General features: G+C 41.2%; 1 long non-coding RNA gene across 2 annotated transcripts in view; it reads right to left on the bottom strand.

The window, feature by feature from the left end:
• LOC117283514 overlaps positions 1-6497 on the bottom strand; it is a 22235-nt gene extending 15738 nt beyond the window's left edge. For both annotated transcript variants that reach the window (XR_004514525.1, XR_004514526.1), the window contains exon 1: positions 6109-6497. This is a non-coding gene — a long non-coding RNA (uncharacterized LOC117283514). The remainder of the gene's footprint in view (positions 1-6108) is intronic.
• Positions 6498-6958: the final 461 nt, after the last annotated feature.

Below are 6958 nucleotides of genomic sequence, written 5' to 3' on the forward strand. Positions count from 1 at the left end.
ATAACCATAATTAGGTCTGACCACAGGAAGATATTTAAAAGGAGAAGTGTTTCATTTGTTTAGAATTGTTAGTGTATCATGATGATTTTTTAAAAAATTGACTCGTAGTTGGTTTGATTACTGTTTTTAAGTTTTTTACAGTGCATGCATTGCTTTATTGTCTATGAAGGGTAGAAACTTCTAAACACCTTGATCTTGGTGCACAACTGGTGTTCAATGATTCTTCATCTAAGAGGATCATTTCTAGGGCTAGTAGGCTTGTGTAAAAAGGGAAAACAGCTTTCTAGTTTCCTGATTACCGGCTGAGTCATTAATCTTGATGCCACACCACACTTTGGTGTTTCCAAATGGCAGTAGGAAAATTGACATAGTAGCACATCCTGGCACAGAAACTGAAGCAGGACTTAAAGAAAAAACAAATTCTTTTCAGCATTGAGCAGTTCCTCCTGCCCTTGGATCACCCTCCCACATATACACACACACACACACCTATAGCTGTAACTCTTTGTTCTGGTATAGAAAAAATGTACAATTATGTCCTGTAAACAAAGTTTATGACACCCTGTTCTCATACGATCCATAAGACTCTGTCTTCTTTCAAGGCTAAGTTAGGAAACTGTCTGCCCTTGTAAACCCATTTGCTACATCACTAAAAAGACCACCCTTGGGCTGGGACTTCAACTCAGTGGCATCATGTTTGCCTTGCTAGTGCAGGGTCCTGAGTTTGATCCCTGGTACCCCCCCAAAAAAAAGACCACCCTCTTCAACCAGATGTATAAAAAACTAGAACCTTTCCTTTGTTCTCTGCTCTTCTTTTGGATGTTACTGTGTTGAGCCAGTGTTCACCTAAAACCTAAATAAATCCTCCTGTTTCCCATTGGTCTCTCTTGTTTCTTAGAGTCTGTAACAAAATGACAAGACTATTCCCAAATTTGAGGTGTGTGCCTGGGATGGAGGCTCTGGCATTGGGCTCTGGTGCCTAGGAAAAAGCTATTTGGGGTATATCTAGAGTCCTTAGATAATGAAACTTCATCAGCAAAAGAGTAAGAATGATAAACTCAAACCACGGAAAAAGGGCTGGCCCACTGACACCAAAGGGGAAACCAATTTGCTCTGTGTAGCGAAAGGGCAAAAGGCAAACAAACATTTTTCCATTTTCAGCCTCCCTGATCCAACACTCTTCTCCACTTTCCCTCTGGACCCTCAAGCTAGTCTGCGCCAGGCAAAGAGGGGAGATGAGGGAAAGAGGAAAGAGACCTTTAAATTCAAGTTGAGGCAGAAATTTTAAGTGGGAGGATTAACTTAACAAAGAATAAATAGCCAAACATGGTTCATAACCAAGCTTATTACGAAGCAAGTTGACAAGCTCTGGATTGAGTCTGGTGTGTCTTTGATGAACTGCACTACGTAACAGGAAAAAACAGGCAAAAGGGCTATCAATAGTGTGATAGCGTTGGGGAGAAAACTCCTGGAAACTTTTACTTTTGTTCTTAGATAAATGTAGGTTTCTCCTTGACCATGGAATAATGACTATTCCATTTGTCACCATCTGAGCTGATGTAACTCTGTTTCCTCTCTGCTGCCCGGTAGGAACCCGACAGTTTCGTCCTGAGTGGCTGTCCTTCACATTTTCTAGGAACTGTGCTGGCCTGGCCCAGGACTTTCTCCCAGAAATTTGTTCTCTTTGACATTAACACTGGGTTTTGCTTTTATTCCCACATCGCCTAAGGTTTCAAGAGGCCCAAAGGAATTCCATTCAGTTTCCCTAAAGAAATGAGAAAATGGCCTCCAACATGTGCAAAATTCTGCTCAAAAATTAGGCAAAAGCTGCAGCATGAATTGTGGCAACTTGTCTTTGCCAAATTATGTGATTTCGCCTTTTTTTGTTTTTCAAATTTTCATTCTGTTCTATTTTTATCCTTTCCATTTGTTCTGTTCCATTTCCTCTGGGAAACAGAGAAGTGCCCCATAATTTTCTTTTGGATTGGGTAATTGCAAAGTCCAAATGATTTCTTTTTACACAAACATCTCCTAAATTGTTAATGTACTCAAAACTCCCATTTAAATAATGACTAGAAATTATTAAATTTGAATTATGTGTGCATAAGGTATTCCATTATTAGAATAATGGAAAATCTGTTGAGGCTATTGATTGTATTAGGCTATAAAATTACTTCTCTTGATTGTGTTTATTTAAAAAGTACCCATGCTATTTCAAAAGTGCTTTGTTTGGGGGCCCATTTCTTCTAAATAGGTGGCTATGAATTACTGTATCACCTGTAACAATATTTACAAGGATTTTTTAAGGGGTAGGCAAATTTTGCCATAGCTATTCCTATCTTAGAAGACTTGGAATTTGGCTTTTAAAATTTCAGATGCTCATGACAATATATTTGCTATGATTAGGAATAATAGAAAAGGGTCTGAGAAAAACAGTGATTCTCGTTCTTCATTTGCTTTCATAGGCCAAAGCCCATTTTCAGTTCCTATGGTGCGTGTGTGTGTACGTGTTCCAGATTAAATACTCATCTGAATTTTGCTCCTAGAGTTTGTCAAATTCCTATTCCCCCGGATGACTCCAGACCTCTGTTGAAGGTCACATAATGCACCTTCTAGGAATGACAGTCCTTCTCACAAGTGAGTGAGGGGTACGTGGCTGTGAGGGGACAAGACTTGGAACAGACAGGGCCAGCCGGACCTGCAGTGTCTTGTCATGAGCCTGGGAGTTGGAACAACAGTTATAAATCCCGTGACCTAAACTTTTCAGCACTCCAAACAGATTGATGACAGCAGCCTCCTGTTTGTGGAGTTCTTCATAGTGCATACTATATTTTCACATATTTTAAAATTTATTACTCTCCATGGAAAGCCTATGAAGTACTTATTATTATTCCCATTTTGCAAGCTATTAATTTACTTTTATAAATGGTCCTTATGACCCAATCACAGGTCAGTCAGGCCAATCTGCTTTTCCAAATATCTTGAACATTGGTGGCCTTTTTCTGGGATACAAATCCTTCATTGATGAGCCTGAGGACAGCCCCCAGAGTGCCATCTCCCACCAGCACACAAGAACCTTCTCCATGTCACTCCTGATATTGCTGAGTTGCCATCCTGACAAGACCAATGTGAAAGGGGAGATTTCTCCTTCAAAAGTGACACTTTTCCAGATAAGCCATTGTTATATATTATTGTGTGATTGGCCATTTTTAAGCTCACACATTTAAAAAGGGGAGACCTTGAGGTACAAATGACAAGGATTCAGATTAAATTTCACATCCTCATTTAACTTGATTCAAGGTGAAACAATCAGATATCATCTTTTTTTTTTTCTTTCATGTTATATCCTTTTCCATTTGTAGCTCTTCTAATTTACCTATTTCTCCTGGGCTAAAGTGAACTTTTCCGAGTCCAAGAAATGTGGGATCTTTCTGTTTGGGTCTCAAGGCTCTTGGTGAGACCCCAGAAGTAAAGCTTCTATTTATTCTCTGCCACCTGGCCACCAACAGTCTGCCCAAGCACTCTGCCTGGCTCTAGATTTGGGTAACTAGCCTTGGAATGTCATGCAGCCCCTACCAGGAGGCCAGCAATTCCTGGAGGGAAGAATGGGCTTTGTCTTGTCCATTTTCTGCTACCAGCACCTAGGAAAGTGCCTGCACAGCCTTATGCCTACCAGGGGTTGTTAACACAGAATGAATGAGGGAATGAATGAGAAATTTGTGTTCTCTTATCTTATTAAGGGTAAGCAAACTAAAATGAGGTAAGTTGCTTGTGACAAAACTAGGGCCTGAGATCAGGTTTCCAATGTATTTCCTCTCTAGATAGAACATGTGGGCCTGTCTGTTATCTCTGCAAGTCCTCCTGGACAGATGTCCCGTGGGTTTCCTCAGCTCTGCAATACCGCTTGCTCACCGACCCCTCAAACTCATAGTTTCTCTACAACTTCCGCTGCTTTCACCGTAATGCACACTGTCCCTTGCGGTACCATTTCACCTGGCAATGTGGTGAGTTGCCATACAAGAAGCATCTCACCTGCATAGCCTGCCCGAGATATTATTTGTTACTGTATTATGTTGTTCATTCTGCATCCCTTCCCACGTGAATAGGGCCAACGTTTTCTATCCTTCAGCCAATTATTTATTTACCAAAATGTTAAATGATAGTAAAATTTCAAACTCTCAGAGGTTATCAAAGTGCTGTCTCTCCTACTGATCACAGGGGTGAGTCCTGCACCTTGGGTCCATCTGCCACCTGGGAGCTGTCCACAGAAACAGGGCATCCATGTGTCCCGCTCACAAACAGCACAGCTGCCACTCACATTCAAAAGCAATGTTGAAGAAAAGGAGCTTCGGAGTGACAGAAGAAGGCAAGTTGAACAGGCCTGATCACTCATGCAAGTCTAAAAGGCTCAAAACAACACTGTATCCACATTACTTATAAATGTATTAGAAAGTGTAAAATGGGGGGGGCTAAACTCATGATTCTCACACGGCAATGAAGGTGTAAAAACAGGAGATGAACAAGGGGACTTCAAATGTGCTTCACACACACACACACACACACACACGAACATACACACACACACACACACACGAACATACACACACACACACACACGAACATACACACACACACACATACACACACAGAAGGAAATACGACCAATGTTGAGAATTGCCAGCTTCAGGAGTAAGTTTATGGTTTGCTACAGTACTCATTTTAAACATATTTCAAATACAAAATTTAAAAGCAAAGGAGAAATGATAGATTTATTCAAGACATACTGTTCTGCACTGTTCTGTACATTTTCATACTGCTCTGTATATTTTCCATTTAACAGTGTATCTTGGGGAGTTTTGTCATTTTATTTTACACAGATCAACTCATTTTGAAATGGCTACATATCACTTTAAAATGGATATCATGGTAAATTTTGTGCTATGTGTATTTTATTCCAATCTTTAAAATCACCACAGATTGTATGGTGTTTCATCCATTTTACAGGTCTCCTGTGAATGAACATTTATATTGTTTCTGGGTTTTTTGATAACACAGATACTGTTGAAATGAATTTAAACATATATTTATATTTCATTGCATGGATCCCACTGTGGGTAAAAGATTTTTATAAAGTAGCTTTGGCTTACCATAAAATTTTAAGTGACTACAGTTGGCAAAATTTGGGGTATATTCATTTATAAATTAAAACGTTGAACAAAGTATTTCACTCATGGGAATTATACATTGTGGCAAAATCACCAGTCTTTCTACTGTTTTTAGTATAAAAGTATACTTTTATAAGTATAAAATGTGATTTTGGTTAAAATTTCAGTATCAGAATTTTTTAAATGTTGGCTTAAGGTTTAACCCTTGGGAGTCAATTTTTAGGCATTTATATTTCAGTAAGTTTGAGCTAATCTGCTCATTTTCTAAGATTAGGTTAGGAAGATAAAGCTTAAAGACATTACAGGAGTATCGAAAAACATGCAACAAAGGCAAAGGCTGGCGAGCTGCAAGGCGAATTTATCTCTTTCAAACTTATATGTGGAGTATATTGTATAGAGTTGTACCTATTTCATACATATTTGTAGTTTTCTTTTCTCAAAGGAAATTTAAAAATTAAAGCAATGTCAATGTTTAATCAGCATAGAGATTCTAGTATTGCTAAAACTGCCCTGTATGGTCTCATTCTAAACTTACCTGGGGCTGTGTCAGTACAGTTAAGTATTTCGACTGACCCTCGTTTTCAGGTTTGCCCCTTTCAGACTTCCCACATTACAGAAAGCAGTGTCTGCCTGAAAGTTTGGGAGGACGCACTGTATTTAGGACATACTAAATGTCATGTGCAAAATCCAAGGTCCATACTCGAAAGGGTGAGACTGACAGGCTCTCCCTCTCGCTCTCCCTGGCACACACAAACTCTCTCTCTCTCTCTCTCTCTCTCTCTCTCTCTCTCTCTCTCTCACACACACACACACACACACACACACACACACACACACACACACCCTATGGAGGAATCACTGGCCAGCATTCCGCAGACCTTGGAAGCATCCTTATATACATCGCCAAAGAGCGTGGTCGGGAGGGGGCGTCGTGTGTACCCACCGCGGCGATCTCCCGGCGTCTGGGGATTGCGATCCGCCCCAGTGCTCCGGCCCAGGGCTGCGGAAGAGCTGGTCTTTACTTCCAGACTCCGCCCTCCGCGCCCACAGAAGCTGCAGCCCATTCTTTCCCTTCTTGCTTTTGTTTCCTGGGAGTCTCCATGTCCCCCAAGCAGTCAGCTCAGGAAGCCCTAACAGCCAAGGAGGGAGGCGGCAGGCAGCAGGGAGAGGGAGGGTGGAAAGAGCCTCACGCGTGAGCATCCATTCTGGGCTGGGGTGGGGCAGGGTTCTCCTGCATTTGGAGACGGACAGGCGCCCGGCTCCATACACGCAGACAGGACTTAGCCACGGCCCTGCCGCCCTGCGTCACAAGCCACCTCAGCCATCTGCGCTAGAAATTTCTTTCAATTTCAGCTCTGATAAAATATTTAAAAAGTGCAAGCAAAGAAGGCAGATTTTGAAGTCTACAGCAAAGGAATTCCTTTAAAAAAAAAAAAAAGGAGGCCTAGGTCTAGGTTCCTATGTAAATGACTCAAGGCAAGCAGTTGTGTGTCGTTTGGAGTGACAGGCGCTGGCGCAGCGGGGCTCCCTGAGCAGGACTGATTCTCCACAGCCAGAGGAGTGCGTTGGGCTCCTAGACGATTTTAGTGAATTGAATTCTCTTCGGCACATCTAATTAGTGACTCTCCTTTGCTACTTAGAAGGACATAAACAATAAATGTTTGGAAATTCTGTTACAGTGCTGGAAAGGCTTTTCTCCCCTAAATATATACCCAAAAAAAAGCTATCCAAACAAATACTTATATGTAAATGTTCAAGGCAGCAGCACTATTCAAAATAGCCGAAAGGTTAGA

The sequence above is a fragment of the Fukomys damarensis genome, unplaced genomic scaffold, assembly GCF_012274545.1.
Source record: "Fukomys damarensis isolate Sample0158 unplaced genomic scaffold, DMR_v1.0_HiC HiC_scaffold_27, whole genome shotgun sequence".
Taxonomy (NCBI): domain Eukaryota; kingdom Metazoa; phylum Chordata; class Mammalia; order Rodentia; family Bathyergidae; genus Fukomys; species Fukomys damarensis.